Source organism: Eulemur rufifrons, chromosome 7 (assembly GCF_041146395.1).
Source record: "Eulemur rufifrons isolate Redbay chromosome 7, OSU_ERuf_1, whole genome shotgun sequence".
Classification (NCBI taxonomy): Eukaryota; Metazoa; Chordata; class Mammalia; order Primates; family Lemuridae; genus Eulemur; species Eulemur rufifrons.
The window spans coordinates 147,992,355-147,998,354 of record NC_090989.1 but is presented as its reverse complement, the minus strand read 5'-3'; the positions used below and the strand labels follow the sequence as shown (position 1 = coordinate 147,998,354).

At 43.5% G+C, this 6,000-nt stretch overlaps 1 protein-coding gene across 1 annotated transcript in view; it reads left to right on the top strand.

The window, feature by feature from the left end:
* Positions 1-3,666: 3,666 nt before the first annotated feature.
* The window catches only part of ULK4 (unc-51 like kinase 4), a 561,027-nt gene continuing 558,693 nt past the window's right edge, over positions 3,667-6,000 (top strand). Inside the window, exon 1 of the mRNA XM_069475562.1 lies at positions 3,667-3,753. The gene's annotated coding sequence lies outside the window, so the exon portion shown is untranslated. The remainder of the gene's footprint in view (positions 3,754-6,000) is intronic.

Genomic DNA, 6,000 nt, shown 5'->3' with positions numbered 1-6,000 from the left:
AGGAACTAGCAGAGCAAGTAGGACAAAGCAACATAAAAAGAAAGTTTAGAAGATGTGAACATGTCAGCCACTAACCTTGAAAATATGCATATGAAATTTTGAACCCAACAGATAAGAAATGTACCTCCTTCTTTTTAAACACCTGGGGAACATTTAAAAATAGTAGCCACTCATTACACCACAAAGAAAATGTCAATAAGTTCCAAAATCCAAATAACAAAATCTATCCAACTGCCAATTAAAAAACCACAACTTGTAAAAATAAAATGCAAACTGTGGTGCATTTATATCTTTGGAGGTATTAATTGTAATTTTTGAAGTTTTAAAAAAAGTTTGCTTTTTCATTGTGTTTTCTTCCTTTGAATTATTGGTTTGCTTATTTTATTTTTTTAAAGAGATGTGGTCTTGCTTTGTTGCCCAGGCCGGAGTATAGTTGGTTGGTTTATTTTAATCTCTTTCACGTAAGTCTTTCCTCACATATCTTGATATTTCTGACCATGTGTTCATATGCAAGAGTATAGCACTAAAAGGCTGATTCAGTGGGGGTTTTTTTGCACATTTTGGGGGTTTATTAATTAGTGAAAGTCATTTTGTGGTGATAAGGCAGTGAAGTAATTTTTTAAAAAATGACGTCTAGAAGCATAGTTTCTTTTTATCAGGAGACTTTTCCTCCTGCCAGATGTTAGTATTATTTCTTGTTCAAATGTCTTTTCCCAACAAATAATATTCCAATCTTTTGACCAGAGATTAGAAGACTAGCTGCCATGATTCTTTGCAGGAAAGGGACCAAAGGAAAGGCTTCATGATTCAAAAGGCAGATTTTCATTCTCCACTGCCCCTGTCCTTTTGTTCATGTTGCTTAGAAAATATTAATATTTCCATGTTTTATCTTGAAGGCAAAAGCCACTGCAGGAAGACATTGCCCTCGGTGGTAAGGTCTATGGGTAGTGGAGATGGAATTCCTTTCATCCATTATCAAGATGAAGATTAAATGCCCCAGGACTCACACGTTAGTGGCTGAGTTAGGTTTGCTTCTGCTATGGACTGTCTTCTTATCTGAAGCCACGTGCTATTTGTGTACCAAAAATGCTGCTGATTTTCCATCTGATGATGGTTCACTTCCTTGTTCTTAAGCCCTTAGGGTTTCAATCTCAATCCAGTCATTTCAGTGAGGTTTTAGAAGGCTTTGTGGTAAATTCACATGGTCAGTTCTTCATCCTGAATCTTAAATCCAAATTATTTTGTGGGGACAATTATAGCCCTTCCTGGGTGTCTTGGTTTTGCTCCCCTCTAAGTGGAAGTGGAATGTCTTTCTTAGGGGACACGCTGAGCACCTCTGAAGTCCTTTAGAGCCTCCAAAATTAGTATTTTTTGTTCTAACTCCTCTCCAGGATCCAAGTGAATTTTCTTAATTTGTTTTCTCTTTCCCTCATAAAAATTTTTGACTAACTTTACATGCATTATCATTATTATTCACGTATGCTTCTTTGTAGGAAGAAAATAAAGATTTTTTTTTTTCAGACCAGCCTGAGCGAGACCCCGTCTCTACTAAAAATAGAAAGACATTATATGGACAACTAAAAATCTATATAGAAAAAATTAGCCGGGCATGGTGGCGCATGCCTGTAGTCCCAGCTACTCGGGAGGCTGAGGCAGTAGGATCGCTTAAGACGAGGAGTCTGAGGTTGCTGTGAGCTAAGCTGACGCCACGGCACTCACTCTAGCCTGGGCAACAAAGTGAGACTCTGTCTCAACAAAAAAAAAAATAAATAAAAAAAAAAAGATTTTTTTTTTTCTCCTTTACAACATCTAACACGGTGCTCTGCCTAAAGAAGGAAATTTCCATGTGGTTGAATCAAGACATTCTTTATGATCATCTGGAGGTGAGGAAGATGAGGCATTAGGTGTTCCTGAGAGGAGGAAGTTACCTGAGAAACTCAGCATTTCATATCCTTCATGTCAGATTCCCTCTTATAAATTATAATGAGAATGAAAATCTAAAACTGAGGTTAAAGTAATGGACATTCTGAAAGCACTCAGGAATTTAAGCAATTCAAAACATGATGTTTTAGCTCTCTCCTACTCAAGAACCTTATTGGCACTCAACTCTTTTTCAAATTGAACAAATGCCTGTCAAGGTCTAATCTTTGGGCCAGAAGTGGTCACTGAATAGGGTCCATGTTTTTCTAGTTTGTCTTTTGTGATATTGTCTTATAATTATCTATAGCAGGAGTTCTTAAACTTTTCTGACTCAATGGCATCTTTGAGAATCTGATTAAACCCATGTACCCTTAAGCCAGAAAAATGCACATGCATACAAAATTTTAACTGTTAACAGGTTCATGTATTGCCTGAAAGCATCCAAGGAACCTAGGCTAAGCAGTCTCAGGATGTGATATTGTTTCTGACATTGACTCGTAGGATATTTATCACAACTCAGAATAAAGTAATATTTCATCGTTTTATGTCTTCATTAATTTCATAGTACATGAGAAAACTTTTCCATACCAATGTTGTTAAACACACATAACTGATAATGGATACTATAAGATCCTTGAGAAGGCAGGAAGGGTCCCAAGGAAAAGAATATGATTCACCTGACATCAGAACAGTTTCTCTACGTAGTGGTTGCAAAATGTGGTCTTAAACAAGCAACATCGGCATCACCTGGTAACCAGTAGAAATGCAAAATTTTAGGCCTCATCTAGATCTACAGAATAAAAAGTTCTGTGGGTTGGGCCAGAAATCTGTGTTTGAACAGGCGCCCCAGGTGATTCTGATGCTTAAGTTTGAAAACCACTGCGCAATTGCGAGGGAGCTGGATAGAGGAGCTGGTTCTAACGCGTCAGGTGGTTGGAATTTGCGAGCATGGAGCTCTGAAAGGCATTAGCAATCAACTAGAGATCAGAGGATCTGGTCTGTTTCCTCCACTACAAGAAGGAAGACAAGTCACAGCTTCTCTTTTCTAAAGGGTGAGGAACCCGAGACGCCTGCTTCTGAGCCAGACTATGTCACCACGTCCACCTGAGCTCCCAGAGGACTCTAGAAAGGAAAGAATGGAAGAAAACAGAGGAGGATAGTGGGGGCGGAAAGAGAAGAAATGACAAGGGCCAAGGGCTCCACAGCCCGCAACTCTATCCAGCCAGAGCCACTCTCGTGGTCCAACACTCCCAGCGCCCCGTTAGGATTGTGGTTTTTTTTTTTTTTTTTTTTTAGGATTGAAGTAAGGTCCGTCACGGCCCCCCAGGCCCCTAGCCAATAGGAACTGAAACGCTCAGCCAATTAGCGCCCCGCATTCCTTCCGGCGTTTCGCGCGCTTCCATGGAGACGGAATGGGCGAATCCAAACACGAGGGGCTGCTGTGAGTCCCGCCTCCCTCCAGTACTTTCCGCTCGGGTCGCGAGCCCGTAGGCTGGTCCTAAGGCAGGCTGCGACGCCCTCACAGTGGCGGAAGGAACGCTCGCAGACTCTCACTTCCGGGCCCCAACCAATAAGAACGGAAACCGCTCAGCCAGTCAGCGCCTTGCGCTCCTTCCGGCGTTCTGCGTGCTGTCCTGGAGACGGGATGGGCGAATCCAAGCGCGGAGGGGTGCTGGATCCCCTAAGGCCGGACGCTGCTTCCGCGCAGCCCGCTTTGCTTCCCCGCTTTCCCCCGTTCGTCGGCCTGTGGACCCGTCCCGAGGCGGAGGCCCAGAGGTGCGCACCGCGGGAGCAGTCAAGTGGAATAGCTGCTTCTCCAGACCGAGTGATCAGGTGCGTGGCAGTGGCCGTTTTAGTAGCACGGACCTGAGTTCGTGTTTCCGTCAGCGGACACTGGAGAGAGCGTAGGCGTAGGGGGCCCCGCCTGGCTGCCCTTGATCTTTCTGTCCGTGGACCCGGTGCTCCCTGCACTCCCCTCGAGTTGGCCTTACTCTGCAGGCCCTGCTTTGCGCCAGTGTTAAAGTAAAACCCTACCCAGTTTTTTTCGGGCTTTGGTTCAGGGCACACGGGACGCCTCTACCAGGACCCAGGTGAAGGGGAGATTATGGGCGCTCGTGTTCCTTGGCTTGGGAGACGCGCTTTATGAACGCCACCTCTTAAAAAACCCAGAGAGGGCCGCGGCTTCACCCCCCGGGAGCACTTCGCGGGCTCCAAGCCAGCCTCGCAGATTGATGTGCCAGGACGGAGCGAGGCGGTGGAAGCTGCCAGTTCGCTGGCCGGGAGCTGCCTGGGGAATGAGCAGCAGGTGATTACCTGGCGACTCCGGGGCTGCAGTTAGTTCCGTCTGTAAAAAGCCGCGAGGAAGAGCACCTGTAGAGTGCTTAGCATAGTGCTCGCCGCCTTTTACGTCCCAGCGAAAGTTGCTTTGGCCGGCCGTTCGCAGAGTTGAGCGTGCATCAAAGTCCCTATAGTGTGTGTATCAACACACATTTTTTGGGCCCTGCCTCCGGAATTTCTGATTCTATACATCTGGGGCGGGGTCGAGAATTTGCAATTCTCATTTCCCAGGTGATGCTGCTTGCTGGTGCGGGAATCAGCGATCTTGACGAAGGTGGGAGTGATTGAGGGGAGGGTTGCAGTCTTGACCTGCGTACTTGTATCACCTGGCCTATATCAGGTGATTGTAGCACCTGCCCCCTGAATCTTAAATGCCTCATTTACACATGTGTGATTTGCTGTTTTCTGGCTTCTCAGATCCTAAGGCGAACTTGTAGATTAAATGCAACTCAAAAGGCACACCACGTTTTTAGAAAACGAGGAAGAATAAACTGTGGTGTCTGGGAAAGCACGCTTGAGTGAGAAAACTATTAAAAGTTAGGAAGTGATGACTGTGAAAGTCAGGAGAATGGTTACTTAGGGGATCAGGAGGGATTGTGATTGAGGTAGGCTCATGGAGGGGCTCTGATTTGGTGCCGGCAAGGTGCTATTTCCTGATTTAGGTGGTGAATATGTGTGTCACTCTTATAATAATTCATCAGACTACATGTTTGTTTCATAGGGTTTTCTGTATTTGTGTTTTATTTGACAATTAAGAGGTAACAGATTTTTAAAAAGGCATATTAGGAAGTCTTCAATGGGGAACATCTTTGGACTGAGTAAAAAAGAATCTTAAAGTCATAGAATTTCAGACTTGAAAGATAACTTAGAAAATCATCTGACCTCTCCCCCTCTCCCCGCCCCCCCCCCAGACCGAGTCTCGTTTGCCTGGGCTAGAGTGCAGTGGTGTGATCATAGTTCACCGCAGCCTCCAACTCCTGGGCTCAAGGAATACTCCTGCCTCAGCTTCCCGAAGTAGCTAGGACTACAGGCGTGAGGCAGTGTTCCCTGCCTCCAATTGTTATTTTACCCTAGGAAAATTGAGCCCCAGAGAGAAGTGCTTGAAAGTAACAAACCATCCTTATCAAAGCAGGTTTGTAATTGATGTGTTTTGTTCATTTCAAATTGCCTGCTGTGATCAGATGTAGCTACTCAGTAAAGATTGAGGAAATGAAAGATTCTAGTTGATTCCCCCCCCCAGCGGCCTGAAACCTTATTTTCAAGAAATCAGTTATATTACATAAAAAATTATTTCATCATCTTGTCCTGATGTAGCTTAATGTAGCCAATTTGTGAACATTTAATTAAGGCTTTTGTTTGTTTTTTTTTTTTCCTGACTTAATGGGTTTTCCATCCATTACAATATATTATCAGTTTAATCTTATTTTGGTTATATTACTGTGTATTGTTGACCTCTTGCCACATAATTAGTCCAGTTAAGTCTACATTTTGGTGAATTGAGACTCAGGATTGATTCTTTTTAATGAATAGGTTTTAGAGAGGAGAGGAATATAAAAGAAACTTCGGAAAACTGTCCTTAAAGGAAATATATATTAATTTGTGCCTTTTGGCTTTCCATTTATTTAAATTCAAAATTCTCCACTTCTACTTAGAATTCTTAAAATTTCTGTGCTAATAATCTGGTTTCTTCTGATTTGATCTAGACATTAGGTTTGTAATCCAAATAACTGCATGTAATTCATA